Raw genomic sequence first — 6,000 nt, 5'->3', positions numbered from 1 at the left:
CAATCGGAGGTGTGAGTCTTCTGTTGAATCTCTGTCACACGATTCGCGACGAAGGTTTTCAGCGTATGGGGTGATGTATTAATCCAATGTAGAACGATTGTAGAATCAGTCCAGTAAACGGTCCGAGAAATGTTGCTTGGTAAGGCTTGAAGGACTGTAGTGGCCAATGATGTGAGAAGAAGTGCTCCACACAGTTCCAGCCTTGGAATGGTTTGTGATTTGAGTGGAGCCACCTTTGACCTTGCAGTGAGGAGTCGTGTCCAGACATGACCATCCGGAGTGATAGTGCGAAGGTAGACACATGCCCCATACGCCCTTTCGCTGGCGTCGCAGAATCCGTGTAATTCAATTTCCGTTGCGGTCTTGATTATAGTTTTACGTGGAAACTTCACGTTATTTAGCAAAGGTAGCTGTGAATAATATTTTCTCTTTTCTGTGTGTACGTCAGCCGGAAGAGACTCGTCCCAGTCAAGTTTTAAAGTCCAAAGTCGTTGGAGCAACATCTTAGCGCGAACGATCACTGGTGCCAGTAATCCAAGAGGGTCGTAGATCTTGGCAATTTCGGAGCTGATTGTTCTCTTCGTAATTCGAGAGGCGGTAGGATTGATTTTGACGGAATATAGGATCGAATCGTCAAAGGAATTCCAAACAACACCCAGAGTTTTGAAAGTTTGCGATTCGCCTAGTCGCAGCTTATCGTTTATGTCCTGCTCGGAAAGTCCTCGTAGCAGTTCCCGGTCGTTCGCTGCCCATTTTCGAATGTTTAAGCTGGCTAGTTTAAGCAATTCTATGAGCTCCGTTCTCAGTGATTGTGCCTCGTCCTTTGTATCAGCTCCTGTGAGAACATCGTCGACGTAGAAGTCTCGCTGTAAGACCATCGCTGCTCGTGGGTATCGATGACCCTCGTCGTCTGCCAGTTGTTTGAGGCACCGAATGGCTAGATAGGGGGCCGCTGACAGCCCGCATGTCACTGTGTTAAGTTGATATATGTCAACTTCTCCATCAGAGTTGCGCCACAAAATTTGTTGGAATTTCCGATCCTCTGGACGCACAAGAAATTGTCGATACATTTTTTCGACATCGCCTGTAATGACGTACTGATGAGAACGAAATCTTAAAAGGATAAGAAATATGTCGTCTTGTAGTTTCGGTCCGTATGAAGTACGTCGTTTAATGAAACTCCGGTGGTGGTTGGTGCAGATCCGTCAAACACAACTCGGAGTTTTGTAGTCCGGCTGGATTCTTTGATCACGCCGTGATGTGGCAGAAAATATCCGTCGTCCGTGCAGTGGTCCGTGGTAATCTTCGTCATATGTCCTAATTCCAAGTATTCTTCTATTACGGCGTGTTAGTCGGCTTCGAATTGTTTGTCTCGTTGGAATCGACGGCAGAGGGAAGTGAGTCGCTTCATTGCCATGGCTTTCGAGGATCCAAGCGGAGGAGTTGTTTCGTTGAATGGGAGAGCGACAACGTATCGCCCGTCGTTGATGCGTTGAACGTGATTTCGAAAGTGCTCCTCGCACTGTCGTTCCGTTTCCGAAATGTGTGCGGTGGGCGGTCCCTCGTCGATTTCCCAAAAACGGGCGAGGTCCACCTGTAAAGCCGTCGTGGAGGCGTGAAATGCGTATGCTAATGAGTCCGATGACCCATCCGAATCGCGTTTTTTGCAGACGCAAGTCGGGCCCGTTTGCTTGACTGATATCAAGTTGGCCGACACAGAGTGATGCTAGTGTTGGTCCGGCGCTCAACAATATTTCGATCGGAGCAGGTCTATGGAATCTTGGATCGGCTAATTGGAGATTCCTAGGTATCTGTATCGTTGAGCGATCTACGGGTTGATTTGGGACCCAAGACGCGATAGTCGGTATGATTAGAAACGTCAAGTTGCGTTCGTATGTGCCGTCAATGGAGGTGATCGTGGCCGTGATGTAGCGTTTCGAGGTCGTCGATAACGTGTTGAGTGTTCCGATTGGGACCGAACATTTCCGTTGGTTGAGTTTTAATGAGTTAGCGAGTCTTTCGGTGATAAAGTTCATGCTAGAGCCGGTGTCTAGCAGAGCTCTACAACGAAATGGTTGAATTTCATTGTTCAAGATGTTGACCTGTGCTGTGACTAACAAATGGTGCTGCAATGATTCAGAAGGAAGCGAGGTCAATGAGTCCGTTTTCTGTGGTTCGGTCCCTAGCAGAGTCGTCTGATGACGTCATTGTTTTCCTTGTCGATTAGGACTGGACGATATAGTCGATCCCGAAGCCGCCGTTCGCGACAACCGAGATTCGCGTTTCGGAGATGTTCGCGGAGACGTTCGGGGAGACGCTCGGCGAGACGCTCGGGGAGATGCTCGGGGAGACGTTCGGGGAGACGAGGATGTGCGTCTCGAACGATGTGAGGAACGCGGGGTCGGTGAACTAGGCGAAGATCTACCGTTGGATGATCGGTCGCTCGACGATCGACCGCTTGATGTTCGGTTGACACGTGTTCGTGGTTTGCTACGCCCATGGTCTTGATGCAGATACGTGTGGTGTCGCTGTCTACAGATGCGATATGACCCCGCGGAGCATTGAGTAAGAGCGACGTCTAAACAATTGGTACAGAGCGACGCCCTTTTGGCGATTTCCAGGCGTTCTTTGGGCGACTTCGCTTTGAAGACATGACAATTCCATAATTCGTGTTGTCCGTGGCAGTTCGGACAAACCAACGTATTATGTGTAGTTATGAATGTATAATTTCGCGGCGCGTTCGGTCGCCGACGGTCGTGTTGATCGGACGCCCTTTTTTTTTTGACGGTTGATGCTGAACACGTTCTATCGCCATTCGTCCGTGTTTTCAGAAAATCTACCAAGTGCGTGTATGACGGCAGTTTCTTGTCCGGTAGTGTATGTTGCCATTTGCGAATGATGGCTGAGGGTAGCTTCGACGTGAAAAGCTTTAAGAGAACGGCGTTTGACGTGACTGGGTCCCCAAGTTTTTCTAACGCTTGGAGATTTACCTTGACTGTCTCGATAAGATCATCTATAGCTTCGGGTGTTTCCTTAGTTATCCTCGGATAGTCGAAATCAAGTCCCAGTGACGCATACAGATTTGACGGTGGCAGTCGAATTTTTCTTTAAGAACGTCAATGGCGATTGCGTAATTTGCCTCGGCGATGGCTAATGATTGTATGCTTCGCGCGGCCCATCCAGTCAGGGCTGATCGGAGATGATAAAATTTCTGAACCGGTGTTAAATGTTCATTTTGATCTATCGTTGACGAGAAGGAATCGTAAAATGACTGCCAATCCTCGAGGGCGCCGTCAAATGTAGGTATCCGAACCTCCGGTAGTTTAAGCGAAGCAGACTCGCGACCGGCGGCTGATTCACCGCTTGTCGATTGTGACGGCGTACTTCGTCGTATATTGATCGATTGTTTAGTTATTCGGCGTTGTAGTTTTTCGTATTCTTCCGCTAGTTCAATGCCGCGCGCGATCTCTCCCTTGTCTATAGCTACGATCTGGTTTTGTAAGCCACGGAGTTCCGTCTCGTAGGTTTCTAGACGATCTTTAATTTGTATCAAGTCGATCTCTTCCGGACAGCCTGATTGTTCGATGTCGTCCAGTTTTTTTGCGAAGCGTGTAAACTGGGCGATATAGTAGCCCCGGCGTCGACGCAAGGTGGCGAGTTCGTTTCCGGTTGCCATTATTTGTTATGTAATTGAGAGTGAACTCGTTTGAACTTACTTCTGTTGGCGATTGTCCACTTTGCGGCAGGAGGCTGTGTGGTTGCGTTTCAACCACCGAATTATACCTCTTCAAAGGTGACGACCCTTTACGTTACTGACCTCGCTGGGGTAGTAACGCTTCCGCTGCTAGATGTGTTGGGTTCACGTGGCACTGTATGGTAGTGGGTGTCACTGGCGTGCACTTTTCACTTGACACTGAATCCGGCTCGAAGGACCAAATGTTTCAACCGTTCGCGGAGAGACGCGATCGCTAGATAACGCGTCAACGAGAGTCGTAAATTCTCGTTACGATTAAACAATCGACGCCACGAACTGATTGATCCCCTATTTCTATTACGAGAATAGAGGTGGTTAGGTTTGAGTGTATATGAACAACTATACTGGGTTGGTTGATAAAAGATTAATAAAAATAACGAAACAACAAATTCAGTCAAAGATCAACAATTAAAAACGAAAAAGATAACAGTCAAGGTTTGTTTAGCGGTTTGCTTATAACGAGACCTATCGCACTTCGCAGCTTGAGACAGGCGTTATGTGTTAGATTCGATTCAATGTGTAACGTTCGACGTGTCACAAGGAACTAGCCGACTTTAGATGATTTCTTTGTCTCATTTTTAAGACGACCCCCACTCTACTTAGGTCACGCCACCGTTCGCGCCTATGATCACGTATGTCTATTCTTGCGTGGAAAACGTAACGGACGAAATTCGACGTTTCGAAAACTCGCTGCTTGGCGACAGCTATGCGCTCGTCGATACATTGTATATGATCCGGCGGTCAGATAAAGCGATCTGACTGCGACATTGTAGGGCCGCGAGCGACGGTTAGAAAATACAGCCTGTGGTAAGCCTCGTGGCGTAACACAAATGTTGCACGCAATATAATGCTCGCGTATATCTTTTATTTTCACTTTTACGTTCATTGTTTCCTAGAAACCTAAATATTTCATTCGACGAAAACAAAATAAAAATTTAAAACATCTTGCTCATAGCGCGCGAGAAAGAGTTCTTTTGTGAATCGAAGATGCGTCGGAGGGAAACGATAATTTTCTCACTAATTTCATTCTTACTGTTATACGATCACATTGTTCGATTTTCTATCGAATTATGTCACATACGTTCACATTGTTAACGATCATTCGACTGTTGGCTGGCTTAACAAACTAACTTGGCACCGGGTCAGATCTATCATAGCCGTTTGGGTGCATCTTCTAAAATTGGTCGTTATTATTATATTATTATACACATAAAAATAACCGGATGCTACAATGAAATGCCTTAGAAAATATCTGACTTCTATCGTAATCGCGTATTGGCGTTGTTAAATTTGTACACGATCTGTACATTTATACTCGCGTCTTTGTTGCACAATCCTTTGTCTCCTTGATGTTTATCACTGGCCATACGTCTACACATCAAGCATGTGAAAATGCAATTAATTACACGAGTATCATAGATTCTGTTGCTTTCAGAACCCAAGGATAATATCAAGGATAAAATCAATAAGGACGTCGGGGATGATGAAGTCTCCCCGAAAATTCTCAGGGGTTGTAATCGCGATGTGCGGTTTACCAGGTCGTGGAAAAAGCCAAGTGGCACAACGCCATTCGCGCAGACTCAACTGGAACGGCGATTCCACTAAAGGTTGGGAATTCTGTTTTGTTTACTGCCAATTGCTACACTTAAAAACGAAACCTGTTCATTAAATCATATTAGTCATCTTAAATAAGCGGCTTCGTAGTATTATTTCCATTCGACCAACAATTATCTGTGTTTCTTCTTTTTTTCTTTTTTTACTTCCTATTTTGTGGTTGTATTATGTGTACAAGTCACGTGTTTGATCATTAATTCGTTAGTTTTTCATTTTTCCCGTTTTTGTTTTCAACACGGTCGTTAAGAGGATTTATTACATACGCTAAATAGACTTGTTACGTAAATCAACATTTGCGGCGCTTTGAACAAATTTTAATTTCTATTTTGTAATATATTACATTGTGCTCTTCCTAGTTTTTACATTATTTCATTAACATTATTCATTAACATAAAAAGACATTATTTCATATTGTTCCTTTGTGAAATGCTAAATAATTGTTCTATATTTCATGTATAAATAAAACTATTCTTATATATTTTATACTGCATTAATTTCGTCATACCATTGTAGTAACGATGGTAATAATAAAAAATTTATAACTATTGATAAATAGTTATAATTAATTGCTAATAAAAAATAATTATTCAAATTATGTATTGCTACTAATCTTGGGGCGCCGGTCACCGGTG

The sequence above is a fragment of the Bombus affinis genome, unplaced genomic scaffold (assembly GCF_024516045.1).
Source record: "Bombus affinis isolate iyBomAffi1 unplaced genomic scaffold, iyBomAffi1.2 ctg00000166.1, whole genome shotgun sequence".
Lineage (NCBI taxonomy): Eukaryota > Metazoa > Arthropoda > Insecta > Hymenoptera > Apidae > Bombus > Bombus affinis.
Note: the sequence above shows the minus strand (reverse complement) of the source record.